Source organism: Patagioenas fasciata, chromosome 3 (genome assembly GCF_037038585.1).
Source record: "Patagioenas fasciata isolate bPatFas1 chromosome 3, bPatFas1.hap1, whole genome shotgun sequence".
In the NCBI taxonomy this organism is placed as follows: Eukaryota; Metazoa; Chordata; class Aves; order Columbiformes; family Columbidae; genus Patagioenas; species Patagioenas fasciata.
The window spans coordinates 75,376,595-75,402,049 of NC_092522.1; positions in this window are offsets into that span (position 1 = coordinate 75,376,595).

Below are 25,455 nucleotides of genomic sequence, written 5' to 3' on the forward strand. Positions count from 1 at the left end.
GCCATACTTCTAAGGCTTTTAAACCTCGAGGATTGACACCGATTCCTATACCTAACATCTGGCTTCCACACTGAGGACATGCCTGTACAATACTTCTTGCTTCATTTAAAGTTAAATCGAATTGTCTTTGGAGACCTCTGGCATTCTGATGAAAGCTCTCATGACTTTGTCTCGCTTGTTGGAATTTATCTGTTGGAGGCATGTGCTGTACTGAACTTACTAAACTATCTGCAATTTGATTTCCTTCACCTAGACCAAGATTCCATTGATGACTGCGGATGTGAATCACACAACAGGGTTCTTTTCTTTGATTTAAAATAGCTCTCAATTGTACAAACAATTTTCCTAATTGAGGATTATTCGATTGTCTTAACAGGGCATTTTCCATTCTGGGTATTACACCTGCTACATACAAAGAATCTGTGACAACATTTAAAGCAGATTTCAGCCAATTATTTAAGGCCCATATTACTGCCGTGAGCTCTAAAGTCTGCAATGAATCCTCTTTTGAACCTTCAATTAAATGCTGTTTCCATTGACTATTCTCTTGCCAGACACATGCTGCCTGGTGTCTTCGTTTTCCTGCATCTGTATATACTGTAAGGCCTTCAACAGGTTTTGCTTTTACTTTGCTTCTCTCTAACCACTGATTTGTTCTAAGGAATTGCCATAGTTTACCTTTTGGTTGTCGTGAATGTACCTTGCCTATAAATCCTAATAATGCATTCTGTATAGGCATCGAATGTCTCAGCCACCATTCTAAATCGGCTCCATTTATCGGAATACTGATGTCATCTGGTTCCTGACCGCTAATTTCAAGTATTCGAGATCTTCCTTTTCGAATCAATTCTCCAATTGCTTCTGGTCTCGTTTGAATACTGAATTTTGGTTGGACACTGAGAAAAATCCACTCTAATAATCGCAAATCATTTTCTGTTTTCAATCTGACAGTGGCACAAAAGGAAGAATCTGTAGCAACATCTATGGGGAATTCCCCGTTTTTGTTTTGCCACTGGCAGATGATTGCACACGGATGTTCTAGATTGCTAATAAGGAGGGAAATTGGTCGATCAGAAAGTCTTCGGCTAGACCAATTTGTCTGTACTTTTTGTATAATATCAGAAAGACATCTGAGATGCACGGACTCTAAGCTTATTTTCTTAGCTGGATCACCTCCTTTTAGAAGTGAAGTAAGAGGTGCTGTATCATTGTTAGTAATGCCTACGCAATTTCTAATCCATTGTATGTCCCCTAACAATTTTTGGACATCATTTAAAGTTTGTAAATCAGTATGTAATTCAATTTTTTGTGGACGAATCTGTGCATCACAAATGGACCAACCAAGGTATTTCCAAGGTGCAGACTTTTGAACTTTCTCTGGAGCTATAACCAACCCCTTTTCTTTGAGTTTGATCGTAATTTGGACTATGGAGCTTTCTGTGAACTCAGCTTGTTGACAGAACAGAATATCATCCATATAATGATAAATAATTGTTTGTTTCCATGATGCACGAATAGGTTGAAGTGCCCATGCAACATACATTTGGCACAGTGTAGGAGAATTTTTCATACCTTGCGGTAGCACTACCCACTCATACCTTTTAGCTGGTTCCGCTTTGTTTACTGAAGGCAGTGTAAATGCAAAACGCTGTGTATCTTGCTCATGTAAAGGAATGGTAAAGAAACAATCCTTTAAATCTATAATTAGAATATGCCAATTTTCTGGTAACATTACAGGTGATGGTAATCCAGGCTGTAAAGCACCCATGGCTTGCATTTGATCATTTACCTTTCGCAAGTCATGTAATAATCGCCACTTTCCACTCTTTTTTGGTATTACAAAAATTGGGGTATTCCATGGACTAGTAGAAGGCTTGATATGGCCTGCAACTAATTGCTCTTCTACTAATTCACGTGCCTTTTGCAGTCGCTCTTCTGTTAATGGCCACTGGTCAACCCAAACTGGGCTATCTGTTAACCAGGTCAATGGAGGGTTGGGCAACTGCTTTCCAGTGACCACTAAGGAAAAGGTGAAGTAGTTAACACGGCACCAAGTTGACCCAAGACATCACGGCCAATAAGCGCCTCAAGGCTGCTTGGCAATTCCATTACATACACCCTAAGGGTAACACATTGACCTTCAGGGAAACTAATCGAAATGGGATCAACACTTATATTTGGAGTAGTTTGACCTCCTACTCCAGCTACAGTGGAAGAGATTGATTTTTGAAGTTTCCAATTTCGTGGCCATTTGAATTGACTAATGATGGAGACATCAGCTCCAGTATCAAGCATTGCATTTACCTCTACAACAACAGTAGAATCAGACTGAAATAGTTGCACACGTAACATGGGACGCTGAGTCATTGATGAGGTGAAGCAAACTGCAGGACCTGTCGATCCAAATCCTTTATCACGCCTTTCTGTTGAGGATGCTGGAGGGACTCCTGGAAGCATTGGTAGGCAGTTTTCCAGTGCTACTACCTGAGCTATTCTACTCCCAGAAGGAATAAAAATTGGCGGATGCAGAGTGTAGGCCAGGATTTGAACAGTTCCTGTGAAATCTGCATCAATTATACCTGGTATTACTATAAGACCTTTGATACTAGCAGAAGAACGGCCAATCAATAGGCCTCCAATGAGACTATCTTGTCGAAATAAAGGTCCTTTAGCATTAGTTGGTATTCTGTGAATTGCAGTATTGGTCAATGTTATATCTACTGCTGTCTCCACATCAACTCCGAGGCTTCCTGCGGTGCTTGGCTTGTTGAGGTGAAAGAAGCCTGGTTCACAGTTGGTCGCTGATTGTGATACAGGTTCGGAGATGTTCTTTGTGTCCTCGCGCGCACTCCGTTCGCGCTCACTTGACCGTTTCCCGATCTCTGGCAAATTTTTGTAGCATGAGTGTTAGACTGGCATCTGTCACACCAAACTGCTGCAGTACAGTTCGTTCGGACGTGTTCTTTACTTCCACAGCGATGACAGGAATTGTATGATGATTTACAGAATTTATTTGTTGATCGCTGAACTGCTGCTACAACTGGTTGCATTGTAGATGAGACTTGCTGGCTAACTTGTCGGAGAGATCTCTGCATGACCCCTTCGAAAGCGGCAGCCATCACCTCTGCACTTCGGTGTTCTTCTGATCTGGCTACTCGTGTCAGCATTTGTTCTACTGATGATCCTGGTGGCAGAGTTGCTAATATTTGTTTAGTCTTTGAATTTGCATTATCAAAAGCTAACAGCCGAAACATTTGATTTTTCATTTCTTCTGATAAGTCCGGATTTTGCATTACTCCCTCATGTAGCCGGTCAATAAAATGTGAGAAATCTTCTGTGGTGCCTTGGCGTATTCCGCTGAATGAGGGAGCTAATGGTCCCGGTAAGGTTAAGAAGGCATCTAGGGCAAGTTGTGCAGCTTTTCGGTGAATTTCAGCTGTAAATCGCAGTTGAACTTCTATGGTAGCATACTGTCCACGACCTGTATAGGCATCAGGTACCACATTGGTTAATGGGTCATTTGGACTGGTGTGTTTTGCTGTTTCTTGCTGCGCTCGTTGATACCAAGCTGATTCCCACAGGAGGAATTGCGCTGGAGTTAATAATAGGCGCATTAAATTTTGACAGTCCATGGGACACAATAAGTCAGCGGTAAAAATCCAATGCAGTATTTGTCTGGTCGCTTCTGAACGTATACCATAGTTGGTGATTGTTTGTTTTGCTTGCTGCAAAATTTTCCAATCGTGTGGTTCCCATACCGCTGTCTGAGTGTTCATATTTTGAATTACCGGTAGGGCTAATTTTGCTGGAGACCAATCACCTTCTAGAATGGCATCTTTGATGACCCCTGACCATCTGCCACGTCGGGGCTGTGGCTGGTCAATAGAATCTATAGGCACCTTTGATTGCATTGTTTGTGAAGGGCAAGCTGGTTTTTGAAACTCAATTTGTTCCTTATTTTTCTCTACATTTGACACTCTTAAGTTAAGTTGTTCAAGCTTGTTGGTAATGACTTGCAGCAACTGCTCTACTGCTTGGGGTGAGCCCAATGATGTAGGAGGAGGCTCACAAAAAACTTCCGCGGGTGCTTGCGGAGGCAAAGTTTGAGGCGGCCCCGGCCCCGGCAGCGGCGCCGGCCCGGCCTCCACGCTTTTCTCGGAGTGGGGGGGGGCGTCCGGCTCGGGGCAGGGCAGAGGCGGAGCGGTAGGAGGAGGGCGGCACTCAGGGCCTCCCACATCCGGACAGTCGACTAGTTGCACTTCCGCCTTCTTGGCGCATTGCCCCAGAGACTCGGAGGGGGAAACTTCCGGTTCTTTGTTTACGAGCCGCGCAGTTTCTAATCCGCGTTGCAGATCGGATTGTGAAAGTATTGGCTGAGCCGGGACCCCGCGACCACCCCGAACGGCAGGCAGACCCCACAGAGTAGCCCACAGGCCCCTCTTTTCTTTTGGATGACAAGTTTTATCAGTCCAGGTTTGTTCTTGGACAAGCGCCTCCGCGGCTCTTAGGGCGGCACGTTGTTCCGATTTCATAACTTCTAATGATTCTAATACGGTTTTCCACAATTCTCTCACAGATTTAATTTCTTTCTCTTCTTCCCCTCTGATAGTTTTGTCCCACATAGTGTCCCCCACTGATCTCCATTCCGTTGGGGAAAACAAAAGTGGAACTTCCCCAAAGTGTCCCCACTTCTGAGCTAAAAAAATCAATGTGATTAGCTTTTCCTGTGACGATTCAATACCTCTCTTAGAGAGAATAGTCGTCAGCAGTGCCGCGGCTGTTTCAATATCCATTATCTTATCAGCGCGGTCTTAACGTAGGATGCGAGTGGCCAGCTCGACTGGTGCCCGTCTTTTGATACCGGACTAAGCACACTATCCCACACCCCGGCTTGGCTCCGTTTTTATGAACGCTGCTCACCGCAGTAATTTCGATCCGGAGCGATTATGCTTTGCTAACGATCCATCCATCTGCTACCATATGTAGATCCGAAGCGTGATGCTCTGCTAACGAACCATCCTCTGCTACCAAATGTGGCGGTAGCAAATTCGACGAATCCAGACGCCGGCATAAGCTCTTTGATCGAACGGGCGGGCCGGGCGAGAGTAAGGAGTCTAATTCAATGTGAATTTACCATCCGTACTCTTTAATGAACTCTTAAACAACACTGAATATCAATGTCCCCGAGACCACGTTTTTCCAAGCCTTATATACTCTATACCAAAAGGCCATGCGGCAAGCGCAGGCTACAATTGGTTACACTCACAGTCACTCATCCCCCCCACTATGGTGATTGGCTGCAGGGCACTGTTCACAGACTCTTCATGCGCAGCGGCAACGCCCCTCCTGCAGCCTGGGTTGAGGGCAGACCGGCTTCTGTTTACTGTCCTTTTGTCTCTGGTGTCTCAGGGAAATCCTTCCGTGTAGCACAGCCGCATCAAGCCCTGGCTTGTTCACAGCACACAGCCAGTAACTCTCCACATGTTTATGTGTGTGCGTTTGCAGGGAATACATGCTCCACCATGCCACTGGCTGAAGCTGGAGACATGGAGCTGCAGCAGCCTATCCCCTTGTTGGGGTCTTGGATTTGGAAAGCCCTAACAGTATCTGTAGGACTACACAGTTCCAAATGAGAAAGAGCAATTTTAAACCCAGCTTCTGAAAGGGGCAAGGAGTTCTGAGTACATCCACCAAATACTTTTCACTATGAAACATGAGACTTCTTCAGCCTGGGCAATTAACTGCACCTAGTGAGCCTGGAGGTCTGTCAAGAGATCCTTAGGGACACGTCTTCAGCCCAGCTGAAGTTCTGCTGCTTGTCTTATTTATTTGAGAAAACCAATATTCTTGTCAAGGGAAGGCCAGAAGCTATGGGATAAAATTAAACAGGATGTCTTCTTTTCCAATACTTTCTTCATTAGCAAGGGGAACTTCCTTGAACTCCTGTCCGCTCACCAGCAGGAAGACACAAACTCTGTTCTCCATTAAGTTATTCCAAATGTTTATGCTCTTTGGGGAAGCAAGGAACTGTTCTGGACTAGTGAGACATCTTTGCTTGACTGTAGATTTCCAATCTGTAGTAAATTCACATTGTCTAAGTGTCTAGGTAAAGCCAAACCAAAACCTCAAAAGAAAAGAAAAAAGAAAAAAAAAAGCAAGTCCCATGCTTGAACATCCATTTCTGTTAGCTTTTAGCTCTGGTCATAAATAAGCTCCAAAAACCCATTTTTCTTCATGGCATGCAATCTTTGTGTGCCTTTGTATGTGGTTATGAATCTAGGAACTTCAGTGATATAGCCATTGGGACAGTTTGTCTAGGAGATATAAAACAACTGAAACTTGAAATGAGAGCTGGTACACGTGCTGGTTCTTCTTCAGCTTTTCCAACAGCTGGCTGCCTCAGTGAGACATTGGAGAAATCATGGATCACTAGGGAATTCTCAATCATTTTCTCTTCCTTCAGGCACGCTCTAAAAGAGTGACTGTAAGCAGGCCTACTCCAATGAAACAGAAAACAGGTCTTCCATTGCCTAGCAGACTCTGACACATCCTATTTCTCCATGATAATAAAGTAGATCATAGTTGTCTCAAACAGTAGGACATACACCTCTGTACTCCTCTGTTCACAATGTACACCTCTGCAGAATGAGAGCAGAATTACCATGACCTATGGTAAAAATGTGACAGTAAGTGCCAAGTGACACTGTCTTCTTTGGGAACAGATGAGTATCAGGTTTCACAGTGCTGTTAATCACTCCCTACCCCACGTCTAGGACTTGATTGAATTCTACAGGTTTTCATGGCATTGCAATGCATGTTTAAATGCCAGTGACAACCATACTATAACTTTTTATTTTCTTCATTACTTCAATTCCAAAAAGTTCAAATAAGTATTGTCTTGAATATGGTGAGAAGTCAAAGAGACAAGTACTTAAATTTTCTCTTTACTGTTGCATTCTCATTGTCTTTGCAGCACCTTAGAATTGTGAAAGTGGAGTATTTTACATGTCTTGCTGTAATAGTTAAGCCACCTTGAAACTAACAGGACTTTTTTTCATTTTTCAAATTCACTACTTCTTGGAGGATTGCTTCCTGCTGTTCAAAGCAAAACAAACAGAATCCATTCCTTCTCATAGGTCATTGTGATTTAATTACATCAAGGTAAAATGTGCATTTTTAAGAAAAGCCTCTAGATTTCTCAAAAAAAAAAAATTTCAATTTATTATACATTTAAACAAATACATTTTTTTACCACAACATTTATTCTTGAAGAATTTAAGCAATAGTTATTATGTATTATACAAAGCACCAAATCCCGTGAGAGGCACCATACGTTTTTCAAATCTTGTTGCAGCTACAGAACTAACAGCCTTTTTCCTATCTGTATAGATGCAAGCTGTTTGTTTTCTCTACATTGTATATAGAAGATAATGCAAACTAGTTGTCTGAAAAATTTAAAGCAATTAGTCTAACTGCTATCTATGAGAGATCCATACAAATGGTATGACAGCTCAAAGTAAAATTACATATTATTTCTTTTATTGAAGTATGAAAGTGGCAGGCCAGCACTTTATCTGTGAGGATTTTGATTTTATGACATTTGTGATGTGCAAGTAGGTTGTAAAGGCTATATGTGGAGACAAAAGCACATTGAAAGTGTTTCTTTTTCCTTTTTCAAAGGAACTGCACCTAGCAATTCCATGCACTGTGCTGCTTGTGTAGCTGTAGGATAATCAAGAATTCAAGGCATTCCCATATGGTACAAGGAAATGTACATTCTTACTACTTTGTGCCTTGCCAAGGCAATTACACACCATGAATTGAGTTTCAAGGTTGACCACCTCCTGCAATTCTATTAGAAGCGTTGAGGTGTTTGTCATCTATTTTTTAAACCTAACTCCTGCGGTCTAATAATTATATGAGAATCTCTGTTTTGAGTTTGAAACATATGGCTTTTAGCTCATCAGACTGTAGCAAAAAGTCTGAGGAGTCAATCTCATTTTTGGAACAGCAAATACTTATTTGAGGAAAAGACTCCATGCTTACCAACAGATCTGCCTTTAAGCACTGTAATTTAGGAGACAAAGTTTTCTTATTTTGAAAAACAAACAAACAAAATACCCCCATGCTATTATTTCGTTCACAACAGTGAGTTTTTCATACATCGGGGAGTCCATGGAATACTTGCATAAGCAAATGTTCACTAACACAGGCATGTTGTGACTGTAGCATGACAAAGTAGGCCATGACATGGACATCCCATGGCTCTTATTTGCTTCTTGGAAATGCTTGCCATTTGTAGAGATGCAGCTAACTACAGAGCCCAGGTGAGAAGTTCAGAAGTATTTAAAAAATTTCATTTGTCCAAAGAGGACTGAACACAACAGCTATCTTTGTATAATAAGATAAAAATAAATAATTAATTTATCTACTTAACATAGAAGTAATGACCTGAATTTTGAGAAAAGGGGTATTTAACTTGTAGAAACAATATGTAAAGAAATGGATGCGGCGTTTCATGTTGTTGTGTCCAGTTATTTGATGTCACCTCTTTTCTAGGGTACGTTGTCCCACACCAGAGGAGGCAAACTGGCACCTCCTCTGGCACCCTGATGTAATCTAGCAACTTGGTTCAAACTACAACAGCCCAATTTTACACCACTAGTTTTTAGGAGGTACTTAATCCAGTAAGGGCCTCTCCTCTGATTCAGTTACACTGAATTAATCAAAACAGTCTAAGTCAGCTTAGGTTTTGGGCAGATAAGTCCTGGAAGATTTAGCTGCCCCCAGCAGTCTACTCTGTTCTGTTGTTGGAAATGTACCAGTCCCGTACACAGCCATTGCTGAAGTTTCTGCTTTAACCTCCCAGTTCCCACCTGCGCCCATCAGGCTGAAGTGCTACAAGTCTGTTGTAACTCATAACGACTGCAATTACTGCGAGTAATCTGCCCAGGCTTCAGGTCTTTTAATAATTACACTAATGGTATCAGCAGGTCCAGACAGACATGCATGGGTTGTGTTTTCAGACTTTTCTTTGCTATGTGGAAAGGCAGAAGGATTTTTCTTTTTGTAGCAAGAGACTGCTCATGCTCTGACCCTACCCTGCCAGTGCGAGAGCTTGGACGCGGCAACCTGGCTCAGAGGACTGACAACCCTGAGCTCATGCACTCAACATAAGCCTTGTGCTCTCATGCACATGGTCTGACCTCGGACTTTCCCAGACTGGGGATCTTGCTCACATGTGTTTGGTATAGTGCTGCATTGCCTCTGCAGCTCTGTGACCCCTATAGCAAATGTCATTAAATCTCTTAATCTGGTGATTGGCTGTGACTAGAGCCAGAGAGTGGTGGAAGAGGAGAGAGTTCACAGCCATCTGTTGCTCCTGAGCCCTGTAACTTCTTTGAGGGTTTCATACTAGAAGGGACCCAAGGGACATCATCCAGATGCCACGTAGTACTGTGCGTCCTCACTGTTGTGTAACAGTGTGCTAGATCTATCACGTCCTGTAATGCATGCCTCGTCACACATGGAAAATGAAGAAATGGAGAGTTGGTAAGCATTTCATAGCCATGCTGAAAACAGAGACACAAAGTCAGTCTCCAACCCCCTTCGCAATACATAAGAGTTACCTTCAGTACTGCTGTAAAAAAATACATATAGATCTATCAAAGATGGCATTTTATTCTGGCTTCTTTGGCAGCCTTCAGAAATTAGGATGCAGTGATTTTTTTTTAAACTTCAAAGTGACTGCAATTCTTTTAAGATACATGTAAAAACAGGAACTATAAAGCTATTGCCATCATTAAAAGGCATCTGGTTTTCAGCTACAGTACATTTTTTTTTCTTTATTTCAAATGTGTGTGAGAATGTGTTTGCACAGTGCCTCCTGACAAATGGCTCTTTTCCTATTTGAACTGAAATGTTGTCTGTATTGGGGGGTGGGGAAGGGTATCAGTGGTTTGATTAAAATTTCAGTTACTGTAGAAATCATTGGTTTTGAACAAGTTTCCCCATGCCCCACCCTTGGGCATTGTTTGTTCCTCTTTTAAAGTACCCTGCAAATGGAGCATTGGGTATTCATTGTATTTTTATGTCAGCATTTAAGCAACTCTACCATTATTACATTCTGGTATGTGAGTGATTCAGTATTATCTCTTAGGCTTTTATGATCTTGTTCCCCAATCAGCACTTTTGTGTAACAAGCTAGTGAAATTAGAAATACGATTAGAAAAATGTGACTACATTATCTAAAACTTATACACACTTTTGTATTGCTTCAGATTTTTAAGTCCCGGGGGAACTGACAGCGATTAGAATCTATTTCTAGTGAAGGTACAGTTGGGAATAAGGGTGGTTTGAATAAGTGAATCAACCTTATTATGACAGAAGCTCCAATAGAGATATGCATTAGAGTATATTGGATTCCACTTTTGAAACCACAGGAAACCTTTTCATAAGTACTCACATTTCTGCCTGGACTAAGCAAATAGAGTACTAGAAATAAAACAAAAAAATCCAAAAGCCAATAGTTATTTCCATCTCTGTTTTTATTGTAATATCTTGCAGGTAGCATAAAACAGTCAAACCAGTGTTTTTTCTTTGTGAGTGCAACCAGGATTTATATAAAACTTTAGCAGTATGGTTATTGTCTTATAAACATCCAAACCCCCACATTTAAAAATAGTGGGTTTGTTTTTTTTTTTTTTTTTTGTGTGTGAAGGGTTCAGAAACCACAGTTTTTCTTACTGTGGACTAAAGTAAATGAAAAAAAAAAAATAGAATGCAATTTTTACTCTGCATTTTTCTATTGCAAGCAGACCAGGCCTCGTGGGAACACAAATGGGACCATATTCACATGTTTATATAACACAGATCACATGTTTTTAAAATGCTGGAATTATTTTAGCTAACATAACTTTACTTTAGCATGGATGAGTGGGAGCAGGAAAAAGAAAAATAAAAATCAGTGGAAGCAGGATTCCTAAGAGGTCCAGTGAAAAAGGTTACTAGGATTAATGACTGAGCAAAATAGTCTGGAAATGAGTGAGCATGACCTGGCCCAGACAGTAAGTCAGAAATGGGGGATTTGTGGAGAGTAAGAGGTACGTGATTTGCAACAGTACAACACTGACCAAACTGAGTCAGGCCAAAGGTCCACCTAACCTTCTGACCTGACAGTGGCTGATATTGTCTCTCAGAAAATAATATAATAATAAAGGTGAGAAAAGAACAATCTCAGTGCTGGCATTCCTTGCCAGTTTCCAGCAATCAAAATTTTATCACCAATATATCTTTATCATGATGTTTAATAGCCACTAGTATATATAGTGATGTAAATTACATATATATCTTCTGTGTAGCTCTGAAATCTCTTTCCAAAACTAATTATCTTTTTGGCCCTCACAACATCACAGAGCAGCAAGTTTCACAATGTATTTATTATCTCCTTCTCCGTGCTGGAAAGGATTTCATTAACTCCCTCCATATTCCTCCTCAACTGCCTCTTTCCTGAACTGAAGTGGTATCACCTGCTGGATTTCTTCTTTTGTGCAGGACATTCGTACGTGCAGTCACATTTTTTCTTCCTTCCTTAGCTCTACCATATTTGTCTACAGTTACAAGGACCAGAATTACAGAATTCAAAAGGTGCCTGCCCTACAGTGCAGTAGCATCTTGATGATTTCTACTTTCTAAACAAGTTGCCAGCTGGAGTCAGGGAAACATGTTATCTGTAGGTATTTGAGGAAATGACAGCTGAAGAAGAAGGAAGGATGAGTAACCAGATGTGCCACATGATATAGAACAACAAGAAAAAACAGAGATTATTCTCCGTGTTCAGTTTTGAACATGTAAAGCATTTCATCATAACAACAAATATAATTTAACAAACAATTTTATAACATTTTACTCTGTATTGTACAGACATTTAAAAATTATTCCTAACCCAGATGTTTATTTCTAATTGTGGTGACTTGAATGTTATGTGGAGAATGATGAGAGGGCTTGTATGGAAGGAAACAATAACAGTGATACATTAAGGACTCTTATAATGAGTAGAAAATCCTCATATTATTTTATTCAGTACAATCTAAAAGCTAATTTTAATTCCTACCAGTGGCAGGAAACTAAACCTGTCATTTACCTGCAAGGATACTTACTCATAGGTATGTAAACCACATAATTAAATCCAGCTCAGAGTGACAATAAGTCACTGATGAACTGATACTGTAGCCATTTTGTAGCCTATATGAAATAAATTAGGGAGTCTTTTGTTCCTAATAACAGGTGCCTGAAACCAACATTTCTTTGTTTTACATAATGCAGTTGGTGGCTGGCATGTGATGGGATACTGGTTTCTGTAATTATGCAATAAACTCACAGACATGAAGGGATGATATTTTATTTTGGTGGCCATGGTATGGAAAGCATTGAAGCTGACCCAGCCTCCAGTATTTTCAGAGGAAAAGCAAGGCAGTTAATAGGGGCTTTGTGAAAGCTAGTATTGCATTGTCCTATGGTGTGGGAAATGTTTAGTCAGCACCTTTGGTGAGTACCAAATAGCACTTTAAAAATGCACTAATAATTTAACTGCTGTTTCAAATCTGTATTTTTAAAAGGACTGAGTTTTATTTCAGCAGAGAAAGTTTCAGAATATTGGTGACAATCTATTCTCATTCTTCTCCTGAAAGGTAAAATGTATAAATATTAATAATTCTATTCACATTTTTTCAGGAAACTTAATTATTTTTTTATTAATTCATTTAAATATAGATCTTCGTGCATACTATGTCATTGTTGACACCAGAGGGGGCATACAGCAATGGTCAGTTGGTGTGAATTATGAGTCTTGCTTCTTTGGCAACATCTAATTGAACCCCTTCAGTTCCTAGTAAATGTGACTTGAGCATATTGGAGGTGGAGAAAAAGGACACTCTACTGCAATACAAGTTATAGCTTTTGATACAACTGATACACACTTCATATATAGCATCTTTTATACTTTAATTCTTCAGTAGTATACAACATTTTGTTTGGTTTATCTATGTGCATTAGCTCACTGGTTTAACCACACTTGTTCAAAGGAGGAGAGGTATGAATATTGCATATTCCTGCACCATTCATTTTCCATAATATATGATGACTTTTTAATTTCTTTTTTTTTTTTTCCTTTGTGATGGAAAGACAACCATTTGAAGTACACTTTTAATTCTACTAGTCTGAACAGCTCATCTGTTCTCTAAATGTTCTTATGTCCACACATCTGTAAATCCTGTTCTTTTCTGAGCTGCCACTGTGAAATACTGTCTCTGTACAGACAAAGACCATGTGTATTAGCTGAGAACCATTTTGCTACCTGTGTTTTTCATGACCAACCTACCATTTTCTTTTCTATGTTACTTATTACTTTTTTCCTTTAATTTCCATCTTTCCTCCTTTTAAAAACCTTGTACTCCCTGGATACCTGTATTTCCCTTAAGTATTCCTAACACTTGCCTCAAAGTGCTTATTAAGATCATAAAGGAAAGAAATATATAAGAATATATAAACATAATAAAGGAAGCAGCTGTTTTAAAATGTATCTCATAGACACAGTTCTAGTGATATGGGGAGGAGGGAGAAATGAGAGGAATAAGCATATCAGCCCTGGGGAAAAAGTGGACGAAATTAAAATGGCAATTAAGAAATGCTGAACCTCTGCTCTGTCAATGAGCTTCTATGGTACATAAAAGCGTGACAAAGAAGAACATACTCTTGCCTATTGTTTTTGAACACCGAAGTGTGTCCTGCTTGTAATGCTGGGGTTTTTTTAAGCATATTTCATAGTGTTTCCATTATTGTGTGTGAGCTCAGCAAACGTAAATGATAGACAAAACATTTTTGGCAGAAGGACAAAGAACACTTTGCTTTAGCTAGTAACAAATTGCTTTCATTAAGAACAAATGGTCTTGGAGTATTTTTCTGCTGTATGGTTTCCACAAGATGTCAAGCACAAATGGTAACCCAGTGTTTTTTCTCTCAACAATGGAGTAAAAACTAGATGGAGGCAAATAGAGTTTACTTTAAATGGTTTGTATGTGGCTTGCTTTAGGACACATTTAGTCATTGTGCGGATGAGCAAAAGAACTTGCAGTCTCCATTCTATAAACAAGTATGATTAGACTGCAACTTTTACAGTAACTGGTTTGGACTTGAATTAAAGCTGACCATTTTAATAGGTAACACAATTAGAATGGTGATTTTGCACAGGATACAACACAATTTAGCAGTATCCTGATTCCCTTTCTGAATGTGCTTTAAATGATGCCTTCAGTGACATTATATAGCTGTTATACAGCAGCACTTGGCTGTCCTGAGGCAAAATGTCTGTCAGCATTCCTAGTGAATCTATGTTTTCAAAAGTGGATATTGTAGCTTAGTAGGCTTTTAAAATATATTACTTTCCCCTCCTCATGAAAGAAGCATTCAGCTGAGATGCAAACTCAGTTTCTGGCAGATAAAATAAAGGTGAATATGTTGTTACTGAACAATTACAAAATATACACTTTTTTTTCTTTTTTGGCTTGTGTCTTTCCTCAACTCTATATTTAATTTAAAGTAAAGATCTTCATGCTCAGGAATGAACTAAGACTGTCATGTTGTAACGTGAAATGTGGCTTTGGGACATTTCAATTTAAAAATTACTGCAATATGGTATTTAAGAATTGAAAAAGTGGTTTTGATAATGTGTTCTATCCTCTGTTTAGAATATTACTTCATGAAGTATATTGCCACGTTACTTCTTGATTATGCATTTGTAAATCTTTATTTTGAAAGTTCAATATCTTGGCTGTGTAAGATTGCTTTAGATTTTCATTCCAGATGCAAATGTTGTCTGATAAATGTAATAAAAATTGGTCAGGCAAGGGTATTTAAAACTCTCATTGGTTCTGCAACACAGGTCTAACAGAACCACAAGAAAAAAGATGGAAAATCCAGGCAGCTGGATTCAGCAGCATCAAAGACTACCTATTCGCTTTCTGCCAATACCAGATCTGTAAAGAAAATTAGGAAGGAAAGAGGTAGTATGGTATGCACCAAACTCTGCCTTCTGTGCTTGCACTCACAGCATAACTGATGTGCATTGAATAGCCTAGGATTAAGTCTGGAGGTTTCTCAAGTGAATATCACTCTTATATTGTTTCCCACATTCCTCTGTAATAGCACATTTCATAATTACATTATTAATGAGCCAAGGAAAAACAAAAAGAATCAATCATGTTGTCAGGAAAAAAGGAAACAAAGTACTTCATGAAGAATAAGGAAAAAAATATTTAAAAAAAAACATAACACACTCAATCTCCATTGCAACTGACTTTTTTTAATGGTAATGAGTGATGTCTCATCTGTTGAAAAGATAAAAGCTGAATCTTTTTTTAAAACATAGAGCTCAACAGAAATTTATAAGAAAATACAATGACAGTACATGAAGGATAGAACATGCAAATGTGAATCACATTTGAACCCCTATGATCTTCAGAAGATAGTCCAATGGCTCTAAACACTAAAAGACCCTGAATGACATATACCCTGAAAATAAGAGAGACTGGTTATCATAAATTAAAATCTAATGAAACACCTTGGAGATCAAATATTATATTGTCTTATTTTCCAGTCTTCTGGAAAATAATCTTTCATTACATTTTATTTGAACCGACAGGTAGAAGTCTCAGGAAGTTAGAGTGAAAGTCCCAAACTGGACATACAGAAACCATTGACAATCATTCTGCAATCAGAACTTAAAACAGAAGGGCACGTTGTTTTGCACAGAAAAATGGGAAGCATTTCTTTCTGTGTATTTTCACTAGAGAAAAGATGGGAAGTCTACAGAATTACGCAGGAGCTTGGCCTGAGTTGTGAGAGCTGTGTGATATGGCAACTTCAGGACATGTAGCTTCATGCAAACAGCTTTTGAATTGCATCTGACTTTAATGAGGCCACTTAATATCTCAAAAGCACACAGAGTCAACGATCAGCCAACATGACTGGTACCATGGTCCTTGAGGACAAAGGAATCTTTGAAGTCATCAGAATAAATGCCTGTCTTTCATAGGAAAGTGCCTTAGGAGAAGAGAGTGGTTGAAGTACTGAGGAGATGTTTCTTTTTCCTGTAGGGAACAGGAGCTGGAGTGGAATAATTTCCCCAGGAGAACTCAAGTGTTTTAAAACACTTGAGACTAGGGATGGTTGAATGTATTTTAGTCAGAGATACCCAGGCTGTGAAGTCAAGCTCTGCTTGCAAGCTTGACAATATACCCTAAATTAAAAGTAATGTCTGGAACCTTCTTGGGCTCAGTAAGCCAAAAAGACAGAGTTCTGTACTAAGACCAAATCTGAAGCACCTGGTGACTTTCCAGTCAAGGGAAGTTTGGCTTGTGTCCCATGTTTTCAGTAGAAGGGACATTCATTTTCCTTGCTAGTCAATCAAAGTGTTTTCTTCTGTCAAAGAACGTAGTCTCTGTCGAATGTAGTCATTTCATGGGAACTAACCTCAATTCAGCTACTTAGAACATTAGCCGCTAAAAAATGGAAAAAATAATTGCAATATCTTCCCCTGCAGCATTCCATGCAACAAAGAGTAATTTCTGATATTAAAGGCTGATGACAGATATGGTATCAGCCCATTACTATATTTGTAAAGTGTGGAACCTAGCCAGCAGAAAACTAAGAAATTAGAAAATAACTAAGATTGACTTGTTTATTACTTCATTAAGGGATGACTGGATAAGGTTTAGGTATTTGCTTAGACAATTTATTTCTGAGTAATATATGATCAATGCATTGCAATTTCACTAGGAATTTGTGATAGGAGCATGTGTCTTAGGCAGCTATGGTAATAACATTCCACCATGTTTCTTCCTATCTAGAAAAGATTTTTAGAGTTTTTGGAATATGTATTTAATCAGTCATCCATTAAACACTATTTCAAGCTAAAGAGTGCAAACTTTCTAGAAAGAGCCCTACTGAGAATGAAAGATAATAAGGGTCCTCTGCACTGCTCATAGGAAACTGTGCTCTGAATACACTTGAAAAATTCAAAACATGATCACTGAGGTACTGGTCTGGGTTCTTACAGTCAGCATAGCTGGAATTTTCTTCCTGCATCTCTTCAACTTTTGCATTTGACTGCCCTGTAGAATTCATCTAGGCTTCCTGGACTTCCCTTTCTAAATAAAGAGCTGAAGATATGCATGGCTGTCTCTCAACATTTTTTAGTCGGTCTGTTACTCAAGGTGGATTGCACTGATCTTTATTTCTAATCATCATCTTTAAACTTTCTGAATGTTCAAAATACAAAGCAATTAATCCAAAGCAGTGATGATATTTCAATGTTTGCTTTATCCAGAACCTCAGTAGTAGCAACTTAAAATACCACTTTCAGCTATCTAACGGGATATGAAAGTATGCAAAAATGGTTGAAATTTGTCAACTACTTTGTGTATATAATACAACATACTTTAAAAAAAAAAAAAATCTAAGCTTAGATTGCAGAAGACAGCATAGAAAGGTATCATTTTGTCTTTGTTATTTCCCTGAAAATATAGCAAGGTGTTTCCAGTCATCTTGAAAATATTTAAGTCACTAGGTCATCTTTTGGAGTACTGTTGTCCTATGATTCCCTGGGAAAGAAAACTCAATACAATTATGTGCTGGTTTGACTGAAAATGGGTTAGTTTTCTTCATGCAGTTAGAAACCTTTCTTCGTCATAGCTAGCACGCTCATTATTTGGACTTAGTTTGAGAACAAAAAGATAACACCCCAGCACAGTGTTAATGATTTTATTGCTCTGGTCTGAGAGCCAAGGACATTGTGAGTGCTCTTCCCACAAGTGTGAGGCATCAAGGAAGGAGGCTGGCAGAGATGGGTCAGAGCTTGACTGACATCCAGATTGATCAATAAAAGTATTCTGTCCCATTAGCTGTGACCTTCCTATTCTGCTCCTCTGGTGGCTTCTCAGGTGTTTTTTTCTCTTGCGCACGTTTGTTTTTTTCTTCACTCTTTTTTTTTTTTGGGTTGTTTTTTGGTTTTTTTTTTTTTTTGGGGGGGGGCCAAGGGAGTTTCAGTTGGGACGTTTAGTCCGACTTTTGCCGTTTTGCAGAGGCCTCTGAGCCTTTCTGCTTTTTTCCTATCTTCTGTCTCTGCGATCTGCTGTGGGACCAGGTGTGGCTTGCTGGGACTGTCTGCTCAGTTGTGGACAGATCTCATGAGGAATTGCCCTGAGTATCTTTTATTTCTATGATATATATAGATATATTTACTAATAGCGCATTAGTATCTTGTTATTTTATTAAACTGTGTTTATCTCAATATAAGTTTCTCCCTTTTGATTCTCTCCCCTGTTGAGGGGGTGGGGTTGGGGAAGGGGGTGAGCGAGTGGCTGTCGTGGTTGCATTGCTAACTCGGGTTAAACCACAACAAACTATGAGACTGTTTATCTCAAAAGTACAGAATTATCACACTACTGCACAGTAACTTCTATGTGGGAGCCAAGATCAATGCCTGATAAACTTGATTATCATCACAAGCTTCAAACAAAACATAGCACCATCTGAAATCAGAGAATACGGACACCAGCCAGAAGAAGGAAGTATGAGCTAAACAGGTTTTCTTCGCTTCTGCCTCAAACATTATAAAGTATTAAAAATCAATTTTTATGTTTTCAAGAATTCTGAAAGTCTTCCCATTGCAAAATGAAGAAGAGTCAGTGAAAACAGACATCAGAGGGTATCCAGCCTTGCCTTGACAGCAGAGATGAGCAGCATTCTCCGACAAGTAAGTAGCACTTGAATTCCCAAATCTGTGTATGGCTACAAATTACAAGCACAATGTTGGCACAAGCTGAAGGCACTGGCTTTTCCCTTTCAACATGCTGGCAACACTTTTGGTTTATTAAGGAAGAAGATAGTGCAAAATTTTTAGAGCATGACAGTTCAGGTTTCTCTTAATATAATGATTTCAGTAAGGATATGTCAAGGATTAATATGATTCACTGAGAACTGAGTAAACTAAGGATTATTATTGGAATTTAGTAAAAATTGGTTAGTAGTAAGTAGCATTCTCAAAGCTTTTAGAAACACTGTTTTTGTGCAGATCTTGATATCCTAAATTTTGGCTTGTAATTATGGCCCAAATTCCATTTTGGTCAATCATTACTTTTAACAATGTCAGTGTCACCACTCTTCTGCAAACTCAATTCTAAAATTTTAAATGAACAAGAGATGGAATAAATGAAAACTAGAAGGCTCTTACCAGTATAGTGATGACTGAGCAAAGAATTTATACTGTGTATTTGCATAGTACATAAATAAAATGAAAGGCAGAAAATGCTTCTTCAGATAATGTCAGTTTAGTTTTGGTTGTTGCTGCTGCCTTCATAGTGCTTACTCAGCTGTACACAGAAAACCTATTTCTAAGAGTTTTTGACTTAATAGAAATAAAAGCTTAGACAGCTGGAAGAAAATGGAGGGTTTTTCTCATTATGTGATATGTATGCAAACATAGCTGTACAGTGAAAGTGCTGGACTTCTCTTGCTGAATCCATCTGTTTATGTGTCACAAAGGGCATCTTTTTATGTTCAAGTCTATCTATGTGTCTACATCCAGCATCCTTGCGGCTGTCCCATTGGAGTGCATGACCCTCTCAGTGAGCCGTGGAATGCAGGTACCTGCACACTTGCCCGTCATTTCCCTGCCAGCCAGAGCAATTCTCGTCTGAGAACTGCTGGACTCCGATAGCAAAGCTCCCGTGACTGTGTGCAAAGATTATGCAACATTAGCTGGAGCAGGATAAATGGATCCGTGTACATCCAGTGCTGTTTTGTCACAGGCGGTGCTGAGAAATAGCTTGGCACAGACAAAAAGTGTGGCTGAAGACAGCATTGCACAAGGGCAGTGATTATCTGAAAGATGTAGATGCAGCACTGTTGCTATTAGAGCATATAGGAGTGCTACCTACATGCTGCATAAATATGAAAAGCTCCTTTCTATTCTGCAGTAGATTACCATCAGATTCCTCTGGTAAAAGGGAAAGATAAAAACAGATTTTCAGGTGACAAAAAAAACCAACCAACCAAACAAACAAAAAAAAAAAACAAAAAAACAAACAAACCAACAAACAACAAAAAAAAAACAAAAAACAAAAAAAAAAAAAAAAAACAAAAAAAAAAAAAAAAACAAAAAAACAAAAAAAAACAAAAACAGTGCTTGATAAAAGAGCCTGTGATTTGCTATTCCAGAAAGAGATTAACAGACTTCAAAGTAACCACGTAAAAGACGGCGGTTTCTTCATCAGGCGTGTTTCATGTTGTGGAGTGTCACTGTACTGTGTGACAAGTATGGGATACAAGTTGCTCAGACATTTTCTGGAATTCTCTAGTATTCAGAAGTCTTTAATTTTATTATTATTTGTAATTGAAGCAAACTGACTTTTAATCTACAAATATACAAGTAAGCAACAAGACATGATAAACATTAATAAAAATATTAATAAACTAAATTATAAGTGAAAACAAATCTTACCTTCCTAGCCACAGTTAGATTCCTCTGCAAATGCATTCCTACTCTCCAGACTTATTTTTCAATCAAGTAGTATTCACTGATCGCCTGAATTAAGCTTCATACTGTGCCATGCAGCAAGGCTGTGCTGACCTCCCAGGAACATCTTGTTCTTTCCATCACCTCTGAGTATTGCTATAGACATCCCTCATGTCTCTGACCACCTCTTTATTTCCAGTCCTGCAGTCTGTTCTCCATGTTAATCCTTCTCTGCCTCCCTTCCAACAATCCAGACATTTCTCCAAAATGATGCAGGCCCTGTTGTTCTCACAGAAGGAACAATTATCCCAAGAGGGTGTAATTGGACCAGAATGCAGTTGGCAGTGAAGTGCAGGAAGACACAATAAACGGCAAATAAATCCATTAAACAATCATGCTGACATTCGCAGATGGCAAAAGCTCTTATCATCCAGTTGGTTTCCAGTATACCAACATCCCTTACAAGGTAATTTAATTTTATACAATTATTTCATATTCTTCTTGATATTAGCATTGCTAATTCATTTTCCACTGCCATTTTACCAGAGACATATAGGCCTGAAACTTCTGGTTTTGCCATGCTGGACACCAAAATTGGACAGGAAGGCATCGTGCTCACATCTAAGGTCATATTCTAACATCTGTAAGAAACTGACTTATTTTGAAAGGTACTTTTCCCCTGTGAAGAGCCTTGAGTATAGACCTTCACACCCAGACATCTGTAGAAACATTTGGTAACCACTATTTCAGAAGAAATACAGAAAGCAAACTGAGGAGCTCATCTATTATGTTACAACTACTATTTAAAGAAAACAAGACAGCTGCAACAGTACTTGTCTAAGAAAGCTTTAGATTTTTACACTTTCTTGATTGGTCAATAACATTATTATCAATATTTATTTTTTAATTCAGTTATTAGAGAAGTTTCAATGGAATGGAACTTCTTTGACAACATGCATTTTCTGTTATCATTATTTTTCCACCTCTAACATCCTTGTCTTCCCTCCACTTCCTTTGTCTCCCAGCACAGAATCGAAGCATTGCAGTGCTCACTGCACAGTCAAGAATTGAATAACTCCTCCTAGTGTCATTTCTGTACCTCAAGAGCCTGTTTTCCCTCCAATATGGAATTAAATAGAGAGCTTGGGTTAAAACTGAATGCTGAATCAAGTCTTACCAAAGGCCATTTGGTAAAGGTAACATGTTTCAAGAGTAAAAATGTTATAGCTATTCTTTTAGGAGAAAAATAATATTAAAAATCTAGCAAACTGCTTCCAATTTATTGAACTGAAATGTTTTGTACAACGAAAGTCAACTAAAAAAATTATTCAATTTTCTAGCACCTTGCTGCTGAAAACATAAATGTCACTGAATGCCATTGTCCTTGGAGTTCGTAGGGTTACAAGGATATTACATCACCTAGCAACAGAAACAACTGTTAAGGATACAAGGATCAAATGCATTCTTTTAATGTGTTGTAGATCCCCCGGGATATGCACAAATAAACTGCCATAGAAATCCACATGATTTGCAAGGCAGTCTGTTTGTTTGTCCTTGATGTATCAGTGCTTTTCATTTGGAAGACTTTGACCTTTTGCTAGCAAACCTCATAATAGCCTCCTTGTTATTTCATTTATGTGTTTATTTATTTATTTTCAGGCTGAAAATCTGCAGTTAGAGATTTACTTACTCTTCTTGGTAGGACTGGAAGTCTGGTACTTACATTACAGATTGTGACAAGCCAGGTCATTGTCTTTTCTCCAAAATCAGATTTTATTGAATTCTGTAACTTTGTACATTAATAACTAGAGTGAGGCAATCAGCAAGTTTACTGGTTTGTATGAAACTTTCTTTTTTAATTTAAAAAAAGTATTTAAATTCTCAACAAACAGAAGTTCTCAGCCCAACACCTCCTTAAATAAACTGACATGTGGGTTTTCAAGTCAATATCAGTGATGGCACTTCATAGAATAGCTATAAGAGACTTGCAGGGCACCTGCAATCAGCCTCTCTAACCTCATCTATCCTGTGGCCATGCATCATGTAACTTTGTAGGCTCGGGTTGGACTCACCAGGAATGAAGAGAGTCCTTCACAGGATCAGTCAAAGCAAAGAAATGGTTACATAGAGCAGCACTGATAAATCTGAACTGATTGTAGAAATCCATTAAAAACCCATTTCTGGATACTAAATGGAGAAATTCAATACTTTCTCTAGTTTCTTCTCTGCCATTTTTTCTGGTCTGCGGCCAGCTCTAGCTTAGAGAATACCATGATCGCAAACAGTAAATTCCACTCTTCTAAAAGTCTCTGAGTAACACACTAGACTGTTATTCATCTAATTGAGCCGAAGAGTATATGTGAGGGGCCTTGTCCTTAACATTTTAATTCTCAGAAGCGAGATCTGACTTTTCTGTGTGTTTCTCTAAGTGTGTCTCTTTGTGCTTTGTGCCTGAGTTCCCAGCCTGAGAAAATAATAGTATTAATGCTTAATTTTCTTCTTTACTTTAGGGACAGATCTTCAAAGGGGCTAAACATCTTTAGAAATCTTCTCATAAGGCTGAGAAGTTTTAAGATGAAAATGCTTTCCCAGAGACTAGGCTCAGTTTCTTTTTATTCATTTCCAATTGACAGTTGTATAATCAAAATCTAAAGTGTAGATAAAACCAAAGCTGGACTGAAGAGCAAAGCTATGCAGTTGCATAGTGACTCATGAATTCATCGAGTGCAAACAGTATTAGGCATTCTTAACCATTTTAGTCCTCCTAGAAATCATCATGAGATGTAGTATCAACAAAGCTCAGTGGGCAGAGGACCATGCACTATGGGATTCCTGGTCTCTAGTGCAGCCTCTAGTGGAGCTTCTGTTCAGCATGAAGAAGGACAGAATCTAACCTAAAATGTTCCTATAGTTTATTCCACCATTTGTGTTATTTAAAAAGTGGTAAGTGTATCAATGGCATAACCAAACACTTCAAATGAATGTTATCATAAAGGAGTAAAAGGCTAGCTAGTCAGGTTTTGACACTTAGTCTCTTAGACGTCAAAAACTTTAGTTAAGCCTGGGAAGTCTGATTATTCTACCCTGCTCACATAATAATAGCAATACCGTAAAACTAGTTTCTACCCAAGATTACAATATAATCTAGCCACAAAGTTGATAAATATATAAAAAATATAAGACTAATTTTCCATGCCAACCACACAAATGTTACCACAGACTAACATACTTGCAAGGTTGATATGCAGAAGTCCCTTGGAGACAACCAGATGATATACTAAGGAATTCTCACACTGATTATTAATGCACCAAAGCTATATAAATTCCGTGAAATAATCAGAAGACATTAAAGAAAGGCAGTTTTATGCCTATTTCGGGCCTGTTCTTCATATGATGTAAGTCAAGGCAAGTCCCTGTCACATCATATTTTTTTTCTGTGGGATGATGTGAAGGAAACAAGAGGCCCACTTAGCTCTTTTGTGTAGCTCATTTAAAATAACCCAGATTAATGAAGACCTGTCTATTTTACCCATGTAGGGAATGATAAATACTAGGAATTATTATTGAGGCCATTCAACTGTCCATTAATTATACATTAGTAAATACCATGTGATCAGATTTCATTGAAGTATGCTTTTTTACATCAGCTTGCAGCTGAGTCAAATGAGCTAAAATATCAGTAATATTTCATTCATGAATAGTAAGGGCCCTGCTTGCTTGTACAGGTACACGGGATGCAGAAAGCAGAAAAAACATGTCCCAAAATACCAGAAATGCTGTTTTATCAAAGCTGAGGAAGCACAGAGGATATTTTCCAAAGAAGAGAATATCACAGAAAGTACAATAGTTCTTTTCTTGATTTTCTCCGAACCTAATGGTCCAACACTTCACTCTGCTTAAACAGCTTGGTTCAATCCTACATTGTGCCAGAAAGAATTCTTCAAATTTCATGGGCTTTTTTCCTTTCTAGAGCAAGATTAAAACATAATAATTTAAACCCTTTGGCAATGAGTATTATTTTTCTTCTCACTCCCTCATGGGCTGTCAAACAGGCTTCAAAATCTTAAAAAGATTATGTCCTTTGCTGAAGTTGTTTCTCTTCTAGAAGGATATGTGGTCTTTTTATAATTAATTCAGAGATTAAGCCTTTTCTTTCCTGAAAATGGCTGAGATTCTGTTTTGTGAGTAATGACTGTGCTTCCCTGGGTCTAAATTTACTCTGCGTATGAGCAATAGTCACATGTCAAGTTTTTGCATTTTTTTTTATCACTGGCTGTAGATAACATCCTTCTTCATGCAATAATAGTGAGGAAACCTGAAGGGAAGTTATTTCTTACTTTCCAAACGAATGAGGCATAGGTTTTTGTTTGCTTTTTTTTTTAAGAAAATATTCTTCCAGTCAGATTAGTATCTATGTGTACTTTATATTTCTTGATTGGACTGGCATATTTTCCTAGGTTACCCTGTGCCAGGACAAGTCCTTTAGTAGCTATTCATTAATTTGTTTTGTTCGTATAATTACTTCAGCGCCTGAAATTTGGAGTAACCAAAAAAAAAAAAAAAAAATGAACAACAACCTGGAATTTTAAAACAATTCTTTTGTTTGTCTATTTTCTGATGAGTATAGAAGTCCATTATATTTTCCAGTCTATATTGCTTTGATTTCCTTCTAATAAGGAAATATCCGATTTTACATACATATACATAGATATATATGTCTGTGTATGTATGCAAGTATATATACTAAGCAACACAGTTTTTCACCCCTGAGATTTTTGAGGACTCCCAAGGGGTTGTTTTCAAGAACTGCTGGATTAGGTCCACGACTTTCAGAATTTCAGGTAACATTCAGAGAGATTTTATTAGGGATAAAAGAAGTATAA